A 6634-nucleotide genomic window follows, 5' to 3' on the forward strand; every position below is an offset into this window, starting at 1 on the left:
GAAAGGTGGGATCTAAAAGGGTGGTAGAAATGTCTAAGAAAATTAAGTGAATTGAATTTCAAATTTCTAAATTCCTTCTCTAGAGAATTTATGTATTTTGTCATATACCACTGGGAACTATATTCAATATCTTGTAGTAACCTGTAATGAAGAAGAATATGGAAATGAATATATGTATGTATATATATGACTGAAATATTATGCTGTACATCAGAAATTGACACAGTGTAACTGACTATACTTCAATAAAAAAATCAGAAGTGGAATCATCACAGAAATGCATGTAACTTAATGGAATTTAGCTGTAAGTAATTAGAAGAAAGAGAGGAAGAAGGACAAAAAAAGAAAAAGAGGGGGAAGGAGAGAATTTACTCTAAATCCATAAATAGTGTATAAATGCTACAGTATTTCCCAAAGTGAGGATTTGAAGGAAGAAAGAAAATTGCTTCTCTTTCAATCAATGAAAAACAGGCACCTGACCTTGGGGTGAGATAATTAGCCCCTCTTACAGGCATCCTTCTTGATTAGAAATGGGGATGGAAGTGCAGAAATTGGAAGGTTGAGACGAGAAGACTAAAAAATTTTAAAGTCTCAAATAATGCCTAAGACACAGGGAAGGAACAATGGATTGCAATCAATATTACATTATAGACATTACATAGAAATAATATAGAATATATAAATGATGTAATATGAAATAGATAATACATAATATGCATAAATACTAGATTATAATAAAAACATTTTTACTTTCTTTAATTCAGGATTTGGAACACAATAACACGGTTACGTAGAACATGGACATTTCCTGGTTAGGGATAATTGCATCAGGGAAAACAAGTGCCTGTATCTCTCAATACATGATCTTGGATTTTTACACTGATATTGTGCTGACCTTTTAACCTTTCATTACTAAACTATAACTTTAAATCTGATTTGTAGCACTCTGGTATTTCAGTATATTTTTCAGTTTTGTTTTGAAGATTCCCCCTTATATTAAATATATCCGTCATAGATACTCTGTCACTGGGTATAATAGCCTCTTTATTTTAAAATGAATCACACTGTATTATTTGCTCATATCTCTAACACATCTCATTTCCTTTCTGTTTCTCTCTGTTTTTAGTGATTTCCAAAGCTGACAATTTAGGATAATAAGTTATTTTAGTTAAAAGCCTGTTTACTATCTTTCTTGGATCAATGTGATTGAGGATGTCATGAATGACTTTTTCAATATGAAGCAAATTCAATACTGGTGATGCAGAGTTGTGCGTTGGTGTCATGCTGGAACTCCGCTGTGGCGATGCTCTGTGCGGCTCTGTCTGATCACTGATCCCTTTGTTCTGTTTCCTGGATATTGCTAATGTTTATAGAGCTGCACGAGATGACAGCAAATTGATCTGGATTAGAATTATCTTTCACTCTTTTCTCTGCTTGGGAAAATGAGGCTTATTCTCCAAGGCATGGCTATGTTACAACTACTTGTTATTCTCTGAGTATTCTTCTGTTAATATTATCATTCTTCATTTCAAAGTTATCATTGAGAATAACAACAGTTCCTGAACATAATGACTACTACATATCAACCATTTAATGCATGCTAGAATTGAGGTCAAGTACTTTAATGTGTGTGTGTTTGTGTGTGTATGTGTGTGTGTCTGTATGTGTACACATATGTAACTAATTTATATGTATGTACAAATATATGTATAAAATAAAACTTCTTACTGCCCTTTTATAGACCTGCCTATACCCCTATCCCAAACCACTGGCAACCACTAATCTGTTCTTCATTTCTATAATTTTGACATTTCTGTAATGTTTTATATATATATTTATTTCTATATTTGTATATTTCTCTATTTGTAATTTCTTTTATTTTTTATTAGGGGAAAGCACGAATGCAGTCCCCCACTACCACAAATTATGCAGCTGAGTTTCCCACATTTGGGGAAATTACAGGGGTCAGCACATCCAGAGTGCAATGGATAAGCCTTGCCCTGGGAAAACCACCTTAGTGACCATGTTGTCTCCCCTGCCAGGTAAGTATTTTTGTAACTTCAATGTAATTCTCTGAGATATTCTGTATGGTCTCTATCTCAGGTGATTAAACTCAAGTTTAGAAAAAGTAAGTCACATGACCCACCTACATAGTGCACCATTGCAATGAATTACTTCTATAAATGGTAATGATGAAAATCTTTTTAAAACCTTTATGAATTGTGAAATGAGAAAATTATTAACATTAATACAAATATTACTATAAAATATTAATATATTATTAAATAAGTAAATAGCAGTCTAACTTTGGCAAAGTTGTCCAGTCACCAGTGAGGTTGTCCAGTCATAAAGACACTGGAAACCACCCTGCTACGCTCTGCTTCTTCCCGTGCCTTGCTTTGCTTTACTGCATGATGTCGCAGGTAAGGTTTACAGGCCAGCAGTCTGGAACTCTACACTACCCCGTAGCCACTAAGATCTTGAAAATCTCCATGGATACGTGGGGCAGCGCCAATATGACTGTGATATGTTTAGACTGAAGGCCATTTTTGAATAATTGAGAAAATATCTTCCCAAAATCATATAGGGGGGCCCTATATAGACAAGTTTTTAAAAATTTGCTGGTAAGAGTTTTCTCTCATATTATCTGTATTACCATTTAATGTGGATTTACCATTAATCTTTTTATTTTCAGAATAATTGTACTTTTACATGCAGTTGTAAGAAATGATAATGAAAACCCTTTACACTTTACCTACTTTCTCCAATGGTAACATCTTGCAAAAATATAGTTCAGTATCAAAACCAAGGTATTAAATGATACATCAAGATACAGACCATGCCTGTTATCCCAAGAATGCCTTAAACTGCCCTTCTACAGACACATCCATCTCCCCCATCCTTCAGTTCCAAAAGCCATTAATTTGTTCATCATTTTTATAATTTTACCTTTTCAGAAATGTTATCTAAATGGAGCCATGCTACATGGAATCTTTTGGAACTGGCTTTTATTCAAGCAGCATAATTCTTTGGAGATTTATCTAGGCTGTCTATGTATCAGGAGGATAAGGAAAATGTATTTATCCATATTTTTACTTTTTCCCTTGTTTTGTCTTCTTCCCTGATGTTCCAAAATTCCTTTCTGTACTGCATACCTTGTGTTTAGGGAAATTCTTTTAGCCATTCTTTTAGATACGCCTGCTCCTGCCAAATTCTCTTTGTTTCCCTTCATCTGAGAATTTCTTGACCTTCACCCCCAACTCCGGCACATTGCTGAAAAGTATTTTTGTGATATAAAGTTCTGGTCGACAGCTCTTTTCTTTCAATCCTTGAAAAATATGTCACTTTCTTTGGCCACCATGGTTTCTGATGAGAAATTCACTGTCATTCAAATTGTTTTTCCTTATAGGTGAGGTGTGATTCCTTTCTTGCTGATTTCAAGATGTTTTATTATTTTTAGTTTTCAGAAATATGACAATAATGTGGTTATTGTCCTTGGTGTTCAGTTAGCTTCTTGAATCTATATAATTCTATATATTTTACAATTTGGGAGATTTTATTGATTATTTCTTTCACTAATATTTTAGCTTCACCCAAATCATCTTCACCTTCCAGGACTCAAATTACACAAATATTACATGTTTGGTTGTAGCCTCACAGGTCTCCAATGATTTATTACTTTTTTTAAACTATAAATTTTTTTCTCTGTTGTTCAGATTGTGAAATTTTTATTGCTGTCTTCAAGTTCACTCATTTTTCCCCTGTCCTCTCAATTTTGTTGCTAAATCCAATTATCAAGTTTTGTGTTTCATTTAACTTTTCTGTTCTAATATTTACATCTGGTTCTTATTTATACCTTATTTATTTTCTGAGACTTTCTAAATTCCCACTTGCTTCAAGGATTTTCGTGATTGCATGTTGAAGATGTTTTTATGATAGCTGCTTAAAACTCTAGAGAGATGAGTCTCACATCTCGTTCATCTTGATACTGTCATCTATGGATGTCTTTGTTTCATGTGAATTGTGTTTTTCTAGTTCTTTGTGTAAGGAATGATTTTCAGTTGAAGTGTGCATGTTTTGACTATGATGTGATGTGACTCTGAATATCATGAAACCTTCTGTTTTAGCTGGCTTCCACTGATAGTCCAGCAGCAGTCCGTCTAGTTACTGCTAGATGGAGGTAGATGTTCACTTTCCCCATTTGCACTCCGTTAACATCCAGGAGCATGGGCTCCTCTTTGCTAGTGGATGGGTATGGAAGTTCTGCCTTTCCTCTAGAATTCTGTCTCTCTCCCAAACTGTGTCTTTCATTCTGCATCTTAGCCTGAGTTCTAGGGTCACATTTCCAACTGACTTCCTTTTAAAGGCCATAGAGATATCTTAAGTATGTCTAAAGAAATCTCATCCAACTTCAGATGTGATCTTCATCTTATGGTACTTATTGAAGGTAATATTATTAACATTCTTCTTGCTCCAAAATTTAATACTATAGTAGCTTCTGTATTTAACTGTCAGGAGGAGATGAACTGTGTCTTAACAGGTGCCCGCTGTCATAGGGAAGATTTCTACTTATATTTTTCTAGTTTGTTTTCCATAAGTATCTTACATTTAAAGATTTATCTATAATTAAGTAAAGATTACCTTTACTGGAGATGAAGGTAGTTTTAGATTTACCTTTTCAAGTTTGTTTCTTTTACTGCATAGTAAGCTGATATGGAATCTGGTATTTTTAGTTTGTTTTCCCATATTTGTAATGTTTCACGGGCTTTACAAAAATTCATTTCAAATTGTATTTATGAACACTTCTGCATTAAAGCTATTTGACAATAAGAAGCATTTAGAGCTTTGGGAAAACAAATATAAAATAGTTTCCTCCATTTTCCAATTGCACTTTTATAAATTCTGATTTTAGACATGTCAAACCCAAGTGATAATAAAAGAACTGTTTCATTCCTCATGATCAGATGGGGAGTGGGTGATTCTGTCCAGTAAAAAAACAAAAAGACATGGAAAAGGTTGTGGGTGTCATGAGTTGTCACATGAGCCGCTGAGCTGAGCGCTGTGCTCTGCCTCTGGCTGGGATGGAGGAGTACGTGTCTGTGTCGCTCAAGTTTCTGACAGAGATTCTGGTATTCACAAGTTCTATAACTCAGCCAATACAACGTTCACATCTCTCAACTGTCATCACCCTGAAATTATCAGACATATGGTTCCATTTTAGCAACTCTCCAAGACATCTGTCAATCTAAATCATTTGCTAGGACACTTGAGTGTAAGCAATTTGTGACTATTGTCGGCTAATTTTCATTCATCATTTTATCTGTACCTTTTTGTTAATTCCTCCACCTGTGGCCATTGTTCTAAAAATTAAAGTGGGATGTTTTGTGAAAGGATCCCTAACGTGTTTCAGATCACCTAGCTTTCATAAATTGCATCCTATCATTTACTGATGGGAGCCACTTTTACTGCTATAGGCCTCATTTGGGCTGAAAATGGTATATTTCACAAAAGACAATAGAATACTCAAACAGCTGCTGTGCAGCTCTGTTAAATAATCTAACTGCAAACAAGCAACCTCCCAAAAACCTGTAATCATGGATGAAAACTCAATTTCAAAAGGTATTTTCCTGATGTACATTGATTTAAAAAAAAGGGAAATGAAGAGACGCCCTGAAACACCAAGGAACCCCTCTCTCCCCCCACAGTCACCCATACACACAAGAACATATACACACCACTCACACACAAGCATTCAACTCTAATATTTTTCTAGTCTCATGTCCTATCATTTGTATGTCTTGTTATTGAAGAAGCTTTACCTGTCAATAGTTTTAAAAATATATTGCCATGAATGTTACTCTGGATAACTGATTTCACATCTGTAAAATCAGAATAAAAATTCTTCAGCAGCTTAAACATGGCTAAATTTTTTTCTGGACCTCTTCTCATTCAGAGTGGGACTCTTCCTATCACTTGAATCTGAGCTGCTCTTGTGCTTTGACCAAAATAATTTGATGGATGTGATGGGCGAGTTATAGTACTTGGCCACGAGAGGTTTTTATTCTTCTATCTTCAACTGCTTAGAAGGCTGCTTTGAAACTCTAATATGAAGAGGGTGATACTGCTCCTGGCTAGAGGAAGAAAGCAACATGAAAGGAGAAGTGAAGCAACCCAGTTAACAACCAGCACTATGTACCAGACAAGAGTGAGACGGCCTTGGACAACTGATCATCCAGATAAATGCAACCTCCCGACTTCAAACATGAGAAAACAGTTCAGGAAACATACAGCCAACCCATACAATTAAGAAGAAAAAAACTGGTCATTGCTGTATTAAGCAGTTAGCTTTTGAGGTTGTTAACCGTGTAGGGATAGTTTGATGATGCAAACGCAGACTTTAAAACAATTTATGGCTTACTATCCAATACTGAGTGGGATCAAGGAGAAAAAAGTTCTTGCTTATAGTCTTTATTCCTGGATACATTTGAAATTATCAATGATTTGGTTCAGTGTTATGAGCAGATATATGAAATAACATTTCTGACTTTGCAAAAGTTATATTCTAAACTCTTGCTATGCAAGAAAGAATAGAGGATTTAAAACCTGAAAACTTGGATTATGATACTAATGCTGC

The 6634-nt window shown here is 34.9% G+C and overlaps 1 non-coding gene across 1 annotated transcript; it reads right to left on the bottom strand.

The window, feature by feature from the left end:
- Positions 1-1886: 1886 nt before the first annotated feature.
- Positions 1887-2050, bottom strand: LOC116283407 (U1 spliceosomal RNA). Its single transcript, XR_004193006.1, has one exon. It is a non-coding gene; the product is annotated as a U1 spliceosomal RNA (small nuclear RNA).
- Positions 2051-6634: the final 4584 nt, after the last annotated feature.

The sequence above is a fragment of the Vicugna pacos genome, chromosome 14 (assembly GCF_048564905.1).
Source record: "Vicugna pacos chromosome 14, VicPac4, whole genome shotgun sequence".
In the NCBI taxonomy this organism is placed as follows: Eukaryota; Metazoa; Chordata; class Mammalia; order Artiodactyla; family Camelidae; genus Vicugna; species Vicugna pacos.